At 46.6% G+C, this 19,949-nt stretch overlaps 1 protein-coding gene across 2 annotated transcripts in view; it reads left to right on the top strand.

Annotated features, from left to right (window-relative positions):
* The window catches only part of GRK3 (G protein-coupled receptor kinase 3), a 148,843-nt gene that overhangs the window by 43,499 nt on the left and 85,395 nt on the right, over window positions 1-19,949 (top strand). Inside the window, exon 1 of one of the 2 annotated variants that reach the window (XM_029049393.2) lies at window positions 19,271-19,340. The exons of the other annotated variant lie outside the window; for it this stretch is intronic. The gene's annotated coding sequence lies outside the window, so the exon portion shown is untranslated. Of the gene's footprint in view, window positions 1-19,270; window positions 19,341-19,949 lie in introns of those variants that run through there. 2 annotated transcript variants of the gene reach the window in all.

The raw sequence follows: 19,949 nt of genomic DNA, 5'->3' as shown, positions 1-19,949 counted from the left end.
GCCCACGAGGAGGGAGGAGAGAGAGAAGATAGAGGGCCCCAAACAGAGCCTCACAGTATAGGAGCCCGGCAATCAAAGGGAGGGGAGAGGAAGAGGGAGATGGAGAAAGAGTGGCCAGAGAGATGGAAGAGAGCCAAGAGGCGACTTTGTTGAGGAAACCAAAACTAGAGACAGTTTTCTCGGGGCAAGGGTGTGATTAACAGTGTCCGAGGTAGCCAAGAGTAGAGTCTAGAAAGTCTAGGACAGAGCAGAACCCAGTGAGAAGCATTGTGGCCTACGGGAAAGAGGCCGGGCCTGAGAATCAGAGGACCTGGATTCTAATTCTGGCTCTGCCACTTGTCTGCTCTGTGGCCTTGGGGAAGTCACTTCACTTTTCTGGGCCTTTCTTCTCTCATCTGCAAAGTGGGGTTTCAGTCTCTCTACTCCCTCCGATTTAGCTGTGAGTCCCATATGGGACCAGATTATCTTTTACCTACCCCGCTCCTAGTACAGTGGTTGGTATGTAGTAAATGCTTAATTATGGTATTTGTTAAGCTCTTACAATATGCCAAGCACTGTTCTAAGGGCTGAACAGACACCACAGTTTTCACTAGCCAAGAGGGGCCTGCTTTGGCTCTTTGGCTTGAGACGTCAAGTTGTCAACCAGCAAGGGAACTTTGCTTATTTCTTGGCAACCTCCCTTCCCCACTAGATTGTAAAATCCTTGAGATCAGGATTGTGTTTACTTACTCTATTGGACTTTCCCAAGCACAGTACTCTGCACAGTGTAGACTGTAAACTCCTTGAGGGCAGGGATTGTATACTAGGCCTTTGGGAGAGGACGGTACAAGAGAGGTACTAGACATGTTCCCTATCCACAGTGAACTTAGAGTCTATTGTATATCCCAAGCTTTCAACATAGTGCTTTGCACAAAGTAGTCACTCAGTAAATGCCATCGATTGACTTACGGAATCCCAAAAGAACCACGGTGATAAATGAGATTCTTTTAGCTTTGACGTGTGGAGTTTGTCCCCAGGCTTGGGGAAGAAGGGTTTGTCCTATTCCTATCTACATACTGAGAACTAGCATGGCGGAGTGAGTAGAGCATGGGCCTGGGGGTCAGAAAGTCATGGGTTCTAATTCCAGCTCAGCCACTTGTCTGCTGTGTGGCCTTGGGGCAAGTCACTTCATTTCTCTGGGCTTCGGCGACCTCATCCGTAAAATGGGGATTAAGACTGTGAGCCCCACATGGGACAGGGATTGTGCCCAACGGGATTTGCTTGTATCCACCCCAGCGCTTAGTACAGTGCTTGCCACATAGTAAGCGCTTAGCACATACTGTAATTATTGTCATTATTACGGACAGTTTGCTGCTTTCATGACATAAACAGAATGGCCTGGATGTTATAAGTGCCTGGCAGCCCATAAAAATTGTCTCTTTGGCCACTTCGCTCGTGATAAATGTTTCTTTATTGCTTTTAGTAGAGGGAAGAATTTTAGACATAAACCTATTATAGTCTTTTTTTCCCCCTACCCCCTCTGAGATCTCATGATCTCTAATTCAGAAAAAAATACCCACTCTAGATGAATTCAGGTTGTGTTTTGAGATTTCACTCTGAGTCTTCCAGATCCTTTCTCCTGAGAAATTTGCTTTCTCCCTGATTTTCTCACATCAGTCCTGACGTTCTCACTTTGCATTTACGGTAGGCCTTTGAAAAATCGTTTTTGGTGATAATTATCTGTCTCTGAAAGCAGCTTGAAGGAAGAGAACCTCTGTTTGATAGACATTTCCAGAAATTACTAATCAGATCCAAGCTGTAGAAAGCATTCATTATGTTTCGTGTCATCAATTATTCAAAGATTTCCTTGCCGTAGCTTTCGCCTGGAATCTTTTTTGTAACAGTTGCATCCCCTCATTTGAGAATTGCAGCTAGAGATAATAAAAGTAGTTTTCTGTAAAGCCAATTTACATCGTTTTCATGGAAGATGTTTTTTTAATAAGGAAAAGTGTGAAATTAGAATACCCACCTGGGGTTAAAGATAGTTTCCAGCATCCATTGTGTTCAGGAGAGAGTCATGTGATTGCTTATCATCAGTTGATATAAGCGAGCAATTAAGTCTGCTTGCCAGGTTTTGGGTGATCAGACTTTTATTTTCAGGTCTTAAGGCAGTGGATTTTTTGGTTCCCTTGTTACTGAGGTGGAAATGGTTTACTTGGTCAGTGGTCAGCACAGAGGTCATTCATTCAGTTATATTTATTGAGTGCTTATTGTGTGCAAAACACTGAACTAAGTGCCTGGGAGAGTATGGTGTGGCAGCAAACAGACCCATTTCTGCCCACAACGAGCTCACAGTCTGAGGGGGAGACAGACATTAATAGAAATAGATAAATAGATAAATTACAGATATATACAGATATATAACAAAGCATCATCAGTATTACTTATATATCTATGTGCTGTGGGGATGGGAGGGAGGATGAATGAAGGAGCAAGTAAGGTCGACGCAAAGAGAGTAGGGGAGGGAGTAATGATTTTAAAGATTCTGAATTTGTTTGAAAGCAGCGTGGGCTCGTGGAAATGACCTTCTTCTTGCCAAATAAGAGGCCTCTACTCCGTCCTAGTCCTCCTAGACCTCTCAGCTGCCTTTGACACTATTGACCATCCCCTTGTCCGTGAAACTTTATCCAACTTTGGATTCCCTGACCTTACCCTCTCATGGTTCTCATCCTATCTCTCTGACTGTTCTTTCTCAGTCTCTTTTGCTGGCTCCTACTCTGCCTCCCACCCCCTTAAAGTTGGGGTCCCTCAAGGCTCAGTTCTAGGTCCCCTTCTCTTCTCCGTCTACACCCACTCCCTTGGAGAACTCATTCCCTCCCACAGCTTCAGTTACTACCTCTATGCAGATGATTCCAAAATGTACATCTCCGGCCCTGACCTCTCTTCTTCCCGGCAACCTTGCAGTATCTCCTGCCTACAAGACGTCTCTACTTGGATGTCCTGCTGACGCCTCAAATTAAACACGTCCAAAATTGAACTCATCTTCCCACCCAAAGCCCATCCTCCCCCTGTCTTTCCCAACACTCTCTCTGCCCTGTCTCGAAGCCCCGTAACTTTGGCATTGTCCTTATCTCATCTCTCTCGCTCCACCCACATATTCAATCTGTCACCAAATCCTGGGGATTCTACCTTCATAACACTGCCAAAATCTGCCCTCTCTTCTCCATCCAAACTGCTTACTATGCTTATCCAAGCACTTACCCTATCCCGCCTTGATGAGTGCATCAGCCTCCTCTCTCTCCCCACTCCAGGCCATATTTCACTCTGCTATCCCAATCATTCTGCTACAAAATTGTTCAGTCCATGTTTTCCCACACCTCAAGAACCTCCAGTGGCTGTCCATCCCCTTCTGCATCAAACAGAAACTCCACAGCATTGGCTTTAAAGCACTCAGTCAGCTCGCCCCTTTCTACCTATGTACAATCAGTGGTATTTATTGAACACTTTCTGTGTGCAAAGCACTGTACTAAGTGTTCAGGAGAGTACAGTACAATAGAGTTGTTAGATTCTGCCCCCAATGAGGTTACAGACTAATGGGATGCCGCTCCAATCATAAGCAAGAAGACCTATTTAGATATCAGGTAGAGACAAGTTGAGAAGCCTAATGATGGTGTGTACTGAGCACCTTTTGAGTGCAACACACTGTACGTAGTGCTGTGGAGTGAATAGCAGAAGTAAAAAAAAATGTGCCAACTCCAACATCAGATTGGACACCACATCCACAAGGGGCTCACACTCTTAATCCCATTTTACAGATGAAGTAACTGAATCATAACTGTGTGATCTGGCCTAAGATCGTACAGCAGACGAGTGGCAGAGGTGGGATTAGAACCCAGGTCCTACTGACTCCCAGGTCCAGTCTCTATCGACTAGGCCAGGCACCTCGCAAATGCAGAGCACTATTCTTTGCACTTGGGGGAGGACAGTAGAGTTGATTCCACACAAGATGGGCGCCAGCTCTGTGGACATAAACTCACTACAGACTATAAACTCAGTGTGGGCAGAGAATGTATCTGTTACACTGCGGTGTTCTGCTCTCCCTGGTACTTAGTACTGAGTTGTGCACAAAGTAAATGCTCAGTAAATGTGATTCACCGATTGGACAGAGATGTCCCCCAGTACCCTTGGATTTAGTATGAGGAGGAATGATGGACTCATTCACTCATTCGTATTTATTGAGCACCTACTGTGTGCTAAGCACTTGGGAGAGTACAGTATAAGAGGTAGACAAATTCCCTGCTCCACTATAAAAGATAGTTGCGTTTTCCCCCAATTCACAAACATAATTCATTCCCTCATTGGAGTCATTATTCTTGGCCAAGGGTTTGTTGCATTGAGCGTCACAGAGAAAATTCTCTAAAACCGACAGCTTTTTGGCCTTTCCATGCCACTTCTCTGTGTGGTGAATATGGGTACTGTCTCTGATGGTTAATTTCCGTCACGGATCATTAATTGTGATGTGTTGTCAGCTGTGCCTTTTGCTGATCACGCATGGTCAGGTATGCTCATTACATGCTCACCACTTCTGACGGGCGAACCAAGTGATTGTCCGTGAACATGCAGTGTCGTTTGTCACAGTTGAAGAGTAACCCTTTACGGAGCCGGAATAGACTATTAGAGGACCTTCTCGGCGTCTCATAGCCATTTTCCCCAAGTGTGCAGGATTCCAAGGACCATCCTTTCCTTTCTCCAGGGAGTTCACCTTTTCTAGACATGAAAGTAGGGAAGAAGAGTTTCTTCCCCATCCGATTGAATTCCTTGGTGCTAGTACTTGTTAAGTTCTTACTATGGGCCAAAGACTCTTCTAAGCACTGGGGTAGGTACCAGTTCATAAGGGTGGAAACAGCCCCGTCCTATATAGGGCTCACTCTTAATCCCCATTTTATAGCTGAGGTAACTGAGTCACAGAGAAGTGAAGTGGCTTGTCCAAGGTCACACAGCAGACATGTGGTGGATATGGGGTTAGAACCTAGTCCCTTCTGACTCCCAGGCCCCGGTTCTATTCACTGGCCAAGATGCTTTTCATGATGAGGAGATTGCCTTATTGCAGGGAGCCAAAGACCCTGTTTACAGTGCTGGCCTGGGCATCTGTGCTTGTTTTTTGTGTTGTTTAGCGCTTCCTGTATGCCAGTCACTGTACTAAGCGCTGGGGCAGATACAAGCTAATCAGATTGGAAACAGACCCTATCCCACACAGGGCTCACAGTCTTAATCCCCATTTTACACGAGGGAACTGAGGCCCAGAGAAGTGAAGTGACTTTCCCGAGACCACCCGGCAGATAAGTGGCGGAGCCAAGATTAAAACTCAGGCCCTTCTGACTCCCAGGCTACTGTGTTGCCGTATGTTAGGTGAAGTTGATGCAGGTCTCTGAGAAGAGGGAAACCAAGCTCCACCGACAGGACAGAGCTTCCAGAGTCGAAATTTTTGAACTTCTTAGGATGATCAATCAGGTGGTCAGTGGAATTTATTGAGCACTGACTGGGTGCAGAGCACTGGACTAAGCAGTTGGGAAAGTACAGAGTAATAGAGTTAATAGACATGGCCCCCACCCGCAAAGAACTTACTGTCTACAGGGAGAGACAGACCTTAAAGCAAATGACAGACAAGGGAAGTAGTGGAGTGTGAGGATGTGGTCGTTATTGCTCGTGGGGCTGAGGTGAGGATCAAAGTGTCTCGGGTTCACGGCTAAGGGTGTAGTTGGCACAGAGAGAGGGTGCTTAGGCGAAACAAGGGCTTTGTCAGGGACTACTAAATGATCTCTTGGGATTCCGGATGAATTTTGTTGGGGAAACTGATGTCCCAAGGAAAGGGCATGACCATTGAGGTGAACAATGTGGCCGAGTGGAGAGAGCCCGGCCCCGGGAGTCCAAGGACCTGGCTTCCGCCACTCATCTGCTGCGGGAGTGAGAGCAAGTCACTTCACTTCTCTGGACCTCGTTTTCCTCAACTGTGAAATGGGGATTTAATACTTGTCCCACCGCTCTTATCTACTTTGACTGTGAGCCCATTTTGGGACAGGGGCTGTGTCTTACCTAAGTAGCTTGTTCCAAGACCGCCAGCAGCACAGAAGCAGCGTGGCCTAGCGGATAGAGTACAGGCCTGAGAGACAGAAGGATCTGGGTTCTAATCCCAGTGTGCCACCTGTCTGCTGTGTGACTGAGGGGAGGGAAGTCACTTCACTTCCCTGGCCTCTGTTACCTCATCTTTAAAATGGGGATTAAGAGTGTGAGCCCCATGGGGAACAAGGACTATGTCCACCCTGATGAACTTGTGTCTCTCCCAGGGCTTAAAGCAGTCCTTGGCCCATAGTAAGCACTTAAGAGGTACCATAATATTATTATTATTATCGTTTCAGTACTTGGCACACAACAGGAAATATTATTGCACAATAGGTAGAGTAACTTGAATAGGACAGAATTGGTCAGGCATGTGGTATTTATCAGACCTGTCAATTTTCGCGATTGTCGGTTGAAAAACCCATGTTGTGATGACTTCTTTGGTTTTCCGTCTCCTTTAGTATCATTTACATAATTTTCTCCTCATGTAGCAACGGTGAGTCTGAAATGCAACCCAGTCAAGTGATGAGAAAATGAGAGAATGAAAATGAAACTGGATCAAAAAGGGGAAGCTGCAACATACAAAAATGTACATTTTTAACTGGAGCGTAGTTCAGGGGAAATTGCTGGTGAAAAGGACAGTTGAGGGCTTAGGAGTGAGGGGGAAAGAGGGTGGAGAGGAAGGGTCCGGGCTGGCTGGGACTCTTCTTTTGTATTTTTTTAATGGTATTTAAGTGCTTACTATGTACCAAACACTGTACTAGGTGCTGGGGTAGGTAGGTTAATCAGGTTTGACCCTCCCCATCCCACACGAAATCACAGTCCTCATCCCCATTTTGCAGATGAGGGGACCGAGGCACAGAGAAATGAAATGACTTGACCAAGGACACACAGCAGACAAATGGCAGAACTGGATAAGAACCCAGGCCTGGGCTCTATCCATAAACTATGCTGCTTCTTACTTGATGCTTTTCTCTCACATCAAACTTGCTCTCGATGCCCTATAGGAGCCCTTCATCAGTTTAAGACCCGATCAATCAGTCAATCAGCAGTATCAATAAATCAATCACAAGTTTCGCAGAGAAGCTCCGTGGCCTGGTGAGAATAGCACGGGCCTGGGAGTCAGAGGACCTGGATTCTCAACCCAGTTCCGCCACTTAAATGCTGTGTGATCTTGGGCGAGTCACTTCATTTCTCTGTGGCTTAGTTCCCTCATCTGTAAAATGGAGATTGAGCCTGGGGGCTCTACGTGGGACATGAATTAAATTAATGCAATTGAATGAATGAATGACATGGATTGGATGTGACCTGGTTAGCTTGTATTTACCCCAGTGTTTAGTACAGTGCCGGTCACATTGTAAATGCTTAACAAATACAATTTTAGAAAAGGAAACCTCCCCCCCAACAAAAGCAACCTATGTAGTGTTTTATGTTCAAGGGCCATCCATCCCATCAGATTTGAGGCATCTAAGAGGCAGGGACTACTTGGTAAAATTTAGAGTGGCCTAGTGGATAGAGGAAGAGGCAGGTCAGCAGCTGGGTGGTTAGACCATAACAACGATAACGGAAGAACTGTTAGAAAGGTTGCGGATTATGGCAGAGGACAGGACATTTTGGAAACAGTATATCCATGGAGTCGCTATGAATTGGAAGTGACTCGACGGCACTTAATAAAGTGGATAGAGCATGGGCCTGGGAGTTGGAAGGCCCTGGTTTCTAACCCTGGCTCCGCCACTTGTCTGCCATATGCCCTTGAGCAAGTCACTTCACTTCTCTGTGCCTCAGTTGCCTCATCTGTAAAATGAGAATCGAGACAGTGAACCCCAAGTAGGACATGGACTGGCTCCAACCTGACTAGCTTGTATCCACTCCAGCGCTCAGTAGAGTACCTGGCATAGATAATACCAAACCCAGGTCTTTAGCACAGTGCTCTGCACATAGTGAGTGCTAACTAAATACCACTGATTGATTTCCTGAGAGGAGCAATGCAGGCAAGAGGAAGGGAATGAGAAGGTGGTTGGCAGGGGTACATCTGAGGGCACGGTGATTAGGCTGGTTTGGCAGTGAATGTAGAGCAGTGAAGGGAGAGGAGGGAAGGAAATGAGCGGAGGAAATGAGTGAGTGAATTAAGGAAGCCCCAGCCATTGAAGGAGGTGGAGGAAAGGAGGGGGTAGAGGAAGTGGGGAAGTCGAGGCAGGGATCTAAAGCAGCTTCCTCTGCTCTCCCACTCAGCTTTTGTAGGCTAGGTTTCTCCCCGCCCCCGACACAACCTGGATGTGGTGGCTTTTCCAGAAAGTCTGGCTGGCAGCCCGGGAGGCTCCTGCTAACCGGCCATCTGTGCTCCCTCAGCACGGTGGAGAAGAGATGTGTGGATTGGGTCTTGGCTTGCGGTGTCCCAGAGGCTTCTGGGTAGTCTGGGCCGACAGCAGCTGCCCACTCGATCCTTTGTGGGCTGAGCAAAGAGTCTATTGGGCAAATGTGATTTTAACCCAAATATTACCAGCTTGCTCTCTCCTCCCTCACCTCACTACTCTCCTACTACATCCCAGCTCGCACACTTGCTCCTCCAGTGCCATCCTTCTCACTGGACCTCTATCTCGTCAGTCACCTCTCCGACCTCTTGCCCACATCCTGCTTCTGGCCTGGAATGCCCTCCCTCCTCAAATCCAACAGAGAATTACTCTCCCCCCGTTCTAAGCCTTATTCCCTGGCTAAGGCCCCTTTTCCCTTCAACTCCTGGCTGAGTCACCTTGACTTGCTCCCTTTATTCATTCCCCCCACTCCCCAGCTCCACAGCACTTATGTACATATCTGTAATTTATTGATATTAATGTGTGTCTCACGCTCTAGACTGTTTAGCTCACTGTAGGCAGGGAATGTGTCTGTTATATTGTTATATCGCACTCTTCCAGGCTCTTAGTACTGCACACAGTAACCTCTCCATAAATAAGCCGGACTGACACTTGTTCAAAGATTAAAATGGATTTTGTAAGGGACTTGTTTGAGGTGGCCTCCCTAGGGCAATACCAATCCTAAAGAAGGCTGCCTTCTCATCATCCTTTTTTTATGGTATTTGTAAAGTGCTTATTATGAGCCAAGTGCTGTATTAAGCCCTGGGGTGGACCCGAGATAATCTGGTTGGACTCAGTCCCCGTCCCACATGGAGTTTACAGTCATAATCCGCATTTTACAACTGAGGGAACTGAGACCCAGAAAAGCGACTTGCTCAAGGTCTTCCAACAGACAAGTGGCAGAGCTCGGTTTAGAACCAGGTCCTTCAGCCCCCAGGTCTTGGTAGAGACATTCCTTCACCTCAAGGGATGTCTCTTGGGGTCCTTCAATGGTCCCGATGGCCTGGTTTCTTGGGAATCCTGTTCGCCAGCCATTAGAACATGGTCTTATAATAATAATAATTATTATTATGGTACTTGTTAAACACTTACTATGTGCCAAGCAGTGTTCTAAGCACTGGGGTAGATTCAAGGTAATTGGGTTGGACACAGTTCCTTTCCTCCAGGGGGCTCACAGTCTTCATCCCCTTTTACAGATGAGGTAACGGAGGCCCGCAGAAGTGAAGTGACTTGCCCAAGGTCACACAGCAGGCAAGCGGTGGAGCTGGGATTAGAACCCAGGACCTTCTGACTCCCAGGCCCTAGCCCTAGCCACCAGTCCCTGCTGCTTCTCTAGGCTTCTACCCGTGTTTGCAGGCGCCATTTATTTGACCCTTCAGAGCCATCTTGGGGAATCTCATCAGAGGCAGATTGGTAGAAATTTGCAGATAAAATCCAGACCGTTCACTGACTTTGGCTTCTACCAGTCCAGAAATCAGCAGATGCTGAAAAGGACAGTGTGATGAGGGGCGCTTTAGAGAGTTTTAAACAGTTCTCATATTTTTCTGTCATCATTTACTTTTAAACGCACTTGGGGCAATAGGTGCTTGGTGGGATTTGGTTATCTTCCGGCTATCTAATGGTGTTAGGGAAAGAATCGAACAGTAATATTTATTGAGTGCCTCCTAATGTGAAGCACTGTACTAGGCACTTGGGAGGGGAGATGACAACAGAAAGTAAGATGCATTTGTTGTCCTTAAGGAGTCGACAACGTCAGCAGAGGCCTGGACAACATTTATCTATCAGCAGTAGAACAAGGATTTGGCAGGGAAGTAGGCCAAATGTATCTGGAGAAATTGAAGTAATTTAATATGCAACTCAACATTACTTTATAAAACAAAATGTAAATGAGAAGCAGCGTTGCCTAGTGGAGAGAGCGTGGGCCTGGGAGTCAGAAGGACCTGTGTTAAGAGGATCCACCAGTTGCCTGCTGGGTGACCTTGTTCTAGTCCCTTCACTGCCCTGAACCTCAGTTACCTCACGTGTGAAATGGGGATTAAGATTGGGAACTCCCTATGGAATGTTGGACAGAGTCAGCCCGAATCGACCCCAGTGCTTAGAACAGTGCCTGGCACACGATAAACACTTAACCAGTACCATATAAAATGGAACATGCAAGTGAATAAAATGCATTTAGGCATGTAAGTACTGAATTTAGGATTGTTACAGTAGCGCTTAAGAAGGTGTTAGGTTGACTCAACTGAATTGATCTGGGAAAACTTCCTGGAAGAAGTGTTTTTTTTGTTTTGTTTTTTTGTGGCGGGGAGGAGAGGGGGTGCTTTTTGTAGGTGGGGAGAGGTGGCTATCCCAATATAGAGGAAAGGTGGCTATCCCAGTGTAGAGGCAGAAGAGTGGAGAGTGTTAGAAAGTTAGAAGTACAGAGCACTGTATAAGTGCCTGGGAGAGTACCGAATAATAGACATATTCCCTGCCCACAACCAGCTTACAGTCTAGAGGGTGCACTCGAGAGGAGGGGAGTAGGGAGTTGGGTGACAGCCCGTGAAAAGCCAATATTTCAAACAGATAAAGCTCGTGTCAAACCTTGATCCCAGCGATAAAGGCAGGGAACCGAACGAGGGGGCCGATACAGTAGTGGTAATCTAACCGCCGTGTGCCAAGATTTGGGAACAGTGCGGGGGTTGCTTTTGGGTGGAGAGAGGAGCAAATCTGGGAGCTGTTTACCCTAGAGAGCACTCTTATGGGTTTGCTTTTTATCATAATCTTCATGCAATTAACTCAGATTTTTGTGGGCTGGACCTCCTTCAGCAGAGGAAATCAATCGTATTTATTGAGCGCTTACTGAGTGCAGAGCATTGTACTAAGCGCTTGGGAGAGGAAAATATAGCAGATTTGGTAGTAACATTCTCTGGCCACAATGAGCTTACAGTCTAGAGGGGGAGAAACGTAGAGCACGAGCCTGGGGAGTTAGAAAGAACTGAGTTCTAATCCCGACTGCCATGTGTCTGCGTTGTGACCTTGGGACAAGTCACCCATTCATTCATTCATTCAATTGTATTTATTGAGTGCTTACTGTGTGCACAGCACTGTACTAAGCGCTTGGAGTGTACAATTTGGCAACAGATAGAGACAATCCCTACCCAATAACAGGCTCACAGTCTAAAAGGGGGAGACAGACAGCAAAACAAGTAGTCAGGCGTCACTACCATCAAGATAAATAGAATTGTTGATACTCTGGTTCTCAGTTACCTCATCTGTAAAATAGGGATTAAGAGTGTGAGCCCTTTGTGGGACAGGGACTGTGTCCAACCGGATAAACTTGTATCTAACCCCAGCATTTAGAACAATGCTTGGCACATAGTAAATGCTTAAAAAGTACCATAATCCTTCTTATTAAATGTGGGACCTGATTACCCAGGAACTACCTCAGTGCTTAGAACAGTGCTGGCACATAGTAAGGGCCTAACAAATGCCACAGCTATCACCCGGGGCTTTTTCCCAGCTGAGCGGTGTATATACTTTCACAAGAAAGTTTTTTGTCTCGGTGCAGACAACTTGAAGAGAAGGGAAAACACCTGTGAGCAGATTGTAGAGAAATGGACTTGTGACCCAAAATGGGAATAACAGGATTGTCCTGTTGGTTTTTTGGTCCGTGTCCCGGTATGAATTGCCGTCAGAATTGCAAATGCAGCCAAACTTCACAACACTTAATTCTTTGTTGAAACCAAGTAAGCCAAGAAGATGAGTCAGAGCAAGCAGCCAGAAGCAAGAAGAAGCGGGGAGCGAGACTGTTTTTGGAAGACATCCTCGGGCTTTGGTAGGGGGCTAGCGAATCCCCCTCCGAGGAAACCGGGGGACGATCCAGAGGAAAGAAAATCCAGACAGGGACCATCCTGTCTTAGGTTTACCTTGGCGTGACTCTGGTGATGTTAACCCCCAAGCTCCTAGTCAAGTTCAGCCTAATTCCCTAATGACTGACTGAACTCTGACCCACTGGCATCTGGATTAGAGTGAGAGTTGAGTATCAGTAAGAGCACACAGAGAATACCTAGCCTGTGTACACCAGCGACACAAGAGCCCCTCCAGGGTTGCTGTTGTAAACGGAGTTGGTTCACAGTTTAATTTGGGTAGGGCTCTGTGGAGAAGCAGCGTGGCCTAGTTGGTAGAGCATGGATTTGGGAGTCAGAAGGGCCTGGGTTCTAATCCCGGCTCCACCAGGTAGCTGCCCTGTGACCTTGGGCAAGTCACATAACTTCTTTGGGCCTCGGTTCCCTGAACTGTAAAATGGAGATTGACTGTGAGCCCCATGTGGGACAGGGACTGGGTCCAACCCAATTTGCTTATATCCACCCCAGAATGCAGTACCTGGCACATAATAAGCACTTAACAAATACCACAGTTATCATTATTATTATTATTATTATTACTGAACAATGGGGGAAGGTACAGGGCTAGTGATCCTAACCAGGGCCTGCTTCACCACCTAGGAGCAGGGGAAGACCAGGGACAAGAAGCTCAGGAACTGAATAACCTAATCGATCAATCATTTGATCATTCAAGTGCTTAGGACACTGTTCTACACACAGTAAGTGCTCAATACATACCATTGATTGATCAATCAGTAGTCTCTACTGAGCGCTTACTCTGTGCGGAGCAGTCATATTTTTTGAGAGCCTACTGTGTGCAGAGCACTGTACTAAGCACTTGGGAGGGTACTATGAAACAACACAGATGCAGTCTCCGCTCACAACGAGCTTATAGTCTAGAGGGGGAGGTGGCTGTGAATATGAATTGGAAAATGACGGATATGGACATGAGTGGGGTGAGGCAGAGTGGGCGGGGGTGAATGAAGGGGAATTGTATATTCCAAGCACTTAGTAAAGTGCTCAGTACATAGTAAGCGCTCAGTAAATACTATTGAATGAATGAAAGAGGGAAAATCCAAGGGCGAGGGCGACCCAAGAAAGCAAAATGGACCGAATAACAAAACATGGACAATGACAGTAAGGGGAGCTGCAGTTAGCGCCGGCTAAAGGAGCGGTTTTCAGACCCTCCAGGATTTGGGCAGTGCCGCCCACTGCCCCCCTCAACACTATTAATCGACAAGGCCATTTCATGGGGGGCTGAGGGTCCCGCTCCTGTGGGTAAGTGCTTAGTACAGTGCTCTGCACACAGTATGAGCTCAATAAATACAATTGAATGAATGAACAAATGACCAGACTCAATCCTGAAGGTGGTGGGATGGAAGGAAGCAGTGCCACCTAATGGATAGAGTCCAGTCCTGGGATGAAGAGGGCATGGGTTCTAATCCCGGCTTCGCCACTTGTCTGCTCTGTGATGTTGGGCAACTCACTTCTCTTCTCTGGGCCTCAGTTTAATCACCTATAAAATAGGGGCTCAATCACTGTTCTTCCTTCTAAGTAGACCGTGAGCCCCATGCAGGACAGAGCCTTTGTCCAACCGGATCAGTTATATCTACCCTGGCGCTTAGTACAGTGCTTGACACAGAGTAAGCACTGGACCATTAAAGAAAACCCAGAACCAAACCAGGTCGACAGTAGGCATGGGCCGAGAGGCCTCCTGAAGAAACGTGTCCGGTGAAAGCCTCTCATGAAGCTAAGCATGCGGAGCACCGGATGGAAATAAAAAGACTTGAATTCCAAACCTTTAGTACGATGGGTTCTACCCAGAGGATGGGTTCTACCCAGAGGAAGCAGTGTGGCCTAGGGGAGAGAGCCCGGGCCTGGGAGTCAGAATCACCTTGGTTCTAATCCCAGTTCAGCCAGTCGCTTGCCATGTGATCTTGGGCAAATCACTTCAGTTCTCTGTGCCTGGTTCCTCAACTGTGAAATGGGGATACTTGCTCTCCCTCCTACTTAGACCGTGAACCCCAGGCGGGATAGGGACTGTCCAACCTAATTAACTCATACCTTCTCCTTTGCTCCCTTTATTCATCCCCCCTCCCAGCCCTACAGCGCTTATGTATATATCTGTGATTTCTTTATTTCTATTTATGTCTGCTTCCCCCTCGAGACTGGAAGCTCATAATGGGCAGGGAATTTCTATTTATTGTTCTCTTGTATTCCCTCTAGCTCTTAGTATAGTGCTTTGTACACAATAAGCCCTCAATAAATATGATTGAATTAATAAATAAATGAATTCGCCAGCACTTAGAACAGGGTTGACAAATAGTAAGCGCTTAAAATGTACCATAAAAAAAGAGGAGCCCAGGATATATTATAGATTGATTCATCAGTTGACCTCTATGTGTACCTTCTGCCCCCGAACCCTCCATAGCTTATATGAATGCCCCAGCCACTGACGAAGGGAAGGAGGGGGTAGGGGTAGCTGGGAAGTCGAGGCAGAGATCTAAGGCAGCCTTTGCCGGTCTCCCACTCAGCTTTTCCCAGCTAGCTTTCTCCCCGCCCCCGAGGCATCCTGGATGTGGTGGCTTTGCCAGAAAGTCTGGCCGCGGGCCCAGAAGGCTCCTGCTAGCCGGCCATCTGTGCTCATTCAGCACGGTGGAGAAAAGATGCACTTTTTTTTTGGCATTTAAGCACTTAGTATGTTCCAGAAGGCACTGTACTGAGCACTGGGATAGGTACAAGCTAATCAGTTGGACACACTCCATGTCCCATATGGGGGTCGCAGTTTTCATCCTCATTGTACAGATGACGAAAGTGAGGCCAAGTGAAGGGACTGGCCCAAAGTCATGCAGCAGGCAGGTGGTGGAGCTGGGACTAGAACTCATGTCCTTCTGATTCCCAGGCCCAGACTTTATAATAATAATAATAATAATTATGGTATTGGTTAAATGCTATGTCCCAACCACTATTTTAAGTGCTGAGGTAGATCAGGTTGTCCCACGTGGGGCTCACAGTCTTAATCCCCATTTCACAGATGAGGTAACAGGCCCAGAGAAGTTAAGTGGCTTACCCAAGGTCACACAGCAGACAAGTGGCGGAGGTGAGACTCTATCCACTAGGCAACACTGCTGCTTTGCTCAGCGTGACCCAGGAGGCTCCTGGGAAGCCCAATTGACAGTGGGCTGCCCATTCGATCTTTTGGAAAGAAAACCAGAGATATTCAAGGAAGCAGAGAGAAGCAGCATGGTCTGGTGGATATCGCGCAGGCCTGGGAGTCTGAAGGAGCTGAGTTCTAATCCCAGCTGCACCCCTTGTCTACTGTGTGATCTTGGACAAGTCACTTCACTTCTCTGGGCCTCAGTTCTCTCGTCTGGAAAATGGGGGTTAATTAATCTTAATTAATGTTGGTATTTGTTAAGCGCTTACTATGTGCCGAGCACTGTTCTAAGCGCTGGGGTAGACATAGGGGAATCAGGTTGTCCCATGTGGGGCTCACAGTCTTAATCCCCATTTTATAGATGAGGGAACTGAGGCACAGAGAAGTTAAGTGACTTGCCCACAGTCACACAGCCGACAAGTGGCAGAGCTGGGATTCGAACTCATGAGCCCTGACTCCAAAGCCCATGCTCTTTCCACTGAGCCACGCTGCTTCTCCACGTGGTTAAGACCACGAGCCCATTCTGGAATAGAGGCTGTGTCCGACCTGATTAACTTGTATCAACTCCAGTACTTAGAACAGTGCCTGGCACATAGTAAGCACTTAACAAATACCATGATTAGGTAATTCCTCTGGTTGGACACTTTAAACCCAAAGTGCATCAGGTCATTTCGGTCTCCTAAAGGACGTTTTGACTCAAGATGTTGCATTGTGTAGTTCTGGGTCTATCTATCCAGGCAGCAATAGTCCCTCCCGGATTGCCCATCAAAAGGCAGGCAGAGGCCCTGGGTTCTAATCCTGCTTCTGACACTTGTCTACTGGGTGATCTTGGGCAAGTCCCTTCACTTCTCTGGACCTCAGCTCCCTCATCTGGAAAATGGGGATTAAGAATGCGAGTCCCGTGTGGACAGGGACTGCATCCAGCCTAACTTGTATCTACCCCAGTGCTTAGAGCAGTGCTTGGCATGTAGTAAGTGCTTAACAAGTACCAGAAGTCAACGTAAAAAGACCAGAAGCTGTGCCATTGCTGACTCAGTTGAATAGTCCCGCATTCACCTTTGATGATGGCAGGCGCTTAATACAGTGCTCTGCACATAGTAAATGTTCAGTGAAAACCACTGGTAGATGCTTAGAGAGATTAGCTTGTATCTAATATGGTAGATGCTTAGCGAGACCATGTGGCTTCTGCCTATTTTGATACCATAATATGTAGTTGATCAGTCTTATTTATGAGGTGTTTACTGTGTGCAGAGCACTGTTCTAAGCTCTGAGGAGAGTACATTATTACAGACACATTCCCTGCCCACCACGAATTTACAGTCTAGAGGATTTAGAGATTTCCTATGGTAGCACATTCAAAGTTTCTTCTTTTTAGTTGTCCTTTATTTTGTATGGTATTTGTTAAGCACTCAAAGTGATCTGGGCACTGTTCTAAGCACCGGGGTTGATCCAAGCTAATCAGGTTGGACACAATCCATGTCCCACAGAGGCTCACAGTCTGTCAGTTGTATTTATTGAGCACTTACTGGGTGCCGAGCACTTTACTAAGCACTTTGGAGAGTACAATAGAACAGTAGAAGAGACACATTCCCTGCCCACAGCTTAGAGGGGGAGAGTCCTCATCCCCATTTTATAGTTGAGGGAACTGAGGCCCAGAGTACGGAAGCGACTGGTCCGAGGTCTTCTGTGTCTCGCACCTCCCCTTCTAGTCGTTCATTCATCCAGTCGTATTTATCGAGCGCTTACTGTGTGCAGAGCACCATACGACATGCTTGGGAAAGTCCAAAACAGCAATAAACAGGGACATTCGCTGTCCACAACGAGCTCACAGTCTAGAGGAGGTGGAGACAGACAGCAATACAAATAAATAAAATGATAAAGACATAGGTGCTGAGGGGCTGGGACGGGGGTGTCAGGGAAGAGCAAAGTGAGCAAGTCAGGGCGATGCAGAAAGGAGTGGGAGATGAGGAAAAGTGGGGCTTAGTCTGGGTAGGCCTCTTGGAGGAGATGGGCCTTCAGTAAGGCTTTGAAGCGCGGGGGAGAGTCATTGTCTTTTAGTAACGGGATACAGACCGGCGACCCAAGAATTTATCCAGATCGCTCAAGCCGATGGATACTTGGTGCTTGCACGACATCCTGTTGTAACACATTCCATCTGGTTGCCACCCACTGGAGAGAGGAGTGTTTCCGTTTGTGTATTTTGAGCCTGTCAGTCCCAGACTTAAGGACTTGTCTTCTCGTCTTGGTGTCGGGATTTGGTTCCTTCTCCCTTCTATGTTGCCTCTGTACCTGGATCTATTCATTCATTCATTCATTCAGTTGTATTTATTGAGTGCTTACTGTGTGCAGAGCACTGTACTAAGCTTGTGGAATGTACAATTCAGCAACAGATAGAGACTATCCCTGACCAAGAACGGCTCACAGTCTAAAAGGGGGAGACAGACAACAAAACAAGTAGTCAATGCCATCAAGATAAATAGAATCATACATATATACACATCATTAATAAAATAGAGTAATAATATGTACAAATATGCACAAGGGCTATGGGGAGGGGAAAGGGGAAGAGCAGAGGGAGGGAGTAAGGGGAATGGGGAGGGGAGGAGGGGCAGAGGGAAGGGGAGGGCTCAATCTGGGATCTAGACTGGGAGCTCCTTATGGGCAGGGAATGTGTCTGGTGGTGTATTGGACTCCGCCAAGCACTTAATACAGTGCTTCACGCAATAAATGCTTAATAAATACCACTGAGTGAATGAATGGATTAGAGAAGCAGTATGGCATTGTGGATAGAGCACGGACCTGGGAATCAGAAGGTCATGGGTTCTAATCCCGGGTCCTCCACTTGTCTGCTGTGGGACCTTGGGCAAGTCACTTCACATCCCTGTGCCTCGGTTCCCTCATATGGAAAATGGGGATTGAGACAGCGGGCTCCACTTGGTACAGGGACTGTGTCCAACTTGATTCGCTTGTATCCAAATCAGCACTTAGTACAATGCCCTTAGCAAATACCACAATTGTTATTATGATTATTAATAAATATCATTGGGGAAAAAAAATAAGACAGGACTGAGCCCTCAGCAGGTGCTCAGTAAGTGCTATCAGTTGATTGATTCCAGTTTTTACCTGCAGTTCGTTAGGAAAGGCTATTCAAGTAATGGTGATTGAGCATTGTTTCCTCTTACTCCTTTATATGCTGCTTTAACTGGTTTCATGAGTTTGCTTTTAATAAAAATTGTGTTATTTTTTTAAGCACTTACTACGCATCAAGCACTGTTCTAAGTGCTGGAGAAAGTACAAGATAACCAGGTCAGAAACACTCCCAGGCCCTCAGGGCTCACAGTCTAAACAGGAAGGAGAACTAGTATTGAATTCCCAATTTACAGATGAGGGAACTGAGGCCCAGCGAAGCAGTTCTCCCAGGTTCACACATCAGGCCCGTGGCAGAGCCGGGATTAGAACCCAGGTCCTCTGACTCCAAGGCACATCCTCTTTCCATTCGGCCACACTGTCCCTCTTTGTTACTATCTTTTCATATATGTATACAAAAAAGGAACCAGATAAAAGTCTGACAAGAATTTGAGAGGAAGATAAAGGCAGTGGAAGAAAATGCGATTATTATACTGTTACCCAAAGCCTTTACTTTTCTACGCAAATTAAATAAAACGCTTGGAAGAGATTGAAATGAACCAAAATATTTGGCATGAAGTTGAAAGGATTTTTTTTTGTGTTTGTGTGGCTGTATTTTCACCCTCCTCTCCCACCAGCAGCCTCCTTTGTTGTCTGTTGGGTAAGGTGCCAATTAGTGACTCGAAGAGGCCAAGAATTTCTCTTTAATTGCATTCATCGCTGCTTGCGCCACGGCTTCATTTCTCGGTATGTACGGACTTCAGGCTCTCTTGCTTCGTCGTCCAATAAAAATCAAATCCATTCAAAAGGGTTTAGTTTGTTTTTCTGACACATTTTGCCACGTACAGGATAAACCAAAATGAGATGTCAGGGAGATCCTAAAGTTCTAGAAGAGAAGGTCTCATTATAATCAGCCAGTCAGTTATTGGTATTTATTGAGCGCTTACTGCATGCAGAGTGCTGCTAAGCGCTTGGGAGAGTACAGTGTAACGGTAAACAGACACATCCTGTGCCCACAATGAGTTTACAGTCTAGAGGGAGAGACAGACGTTAATATAAACAAATCCCCTCTCTAACTGTGGTTTATCCCGTTGACCCAGTTTGAGCAAGTGATGGAAAATTCAGTTTTCTTTAGGTCCGAGAAGAAAGTGAGAACCTTAAACGATCGATGTAGTGCTATGCCCTCAGTTTGCAAAGGTGACATTCCTGAAGGTGGGAGCGTGTGTTTATGACTGGCTGAAAAAACCAGTGTGTGACTGACAGATGCTCCCTCATAGTTTGTATGCCGAGAGAGGGATTCTTGCAGCATTGGTGAGTCCTACTGGTACAAAAGCTCACTGTGGGCAGAGAATGTGT

This window comes from Ornithorhynchus anatinus, chromosome 21 (assembly GCF_004115215.2).
Source record: "Ornithorhynchus anatinus isolate Pmale09 chromosome 21, mOrnAna1.pri.v4, whole genome shotgun sequence".
Taxonomy (NCBI): Eukaryota; Metazoa; Chordata; class Mammalia; order Monotremata; family Ornithorhynchidae; genus Ornithorhynchus; species Ornithorhynchus anatinus.
The sequence above is the reverse complement of the archived record's forward strand: the minus strand, read 5'-3'. Positions and strand labels throughout refer to the sequence as shown.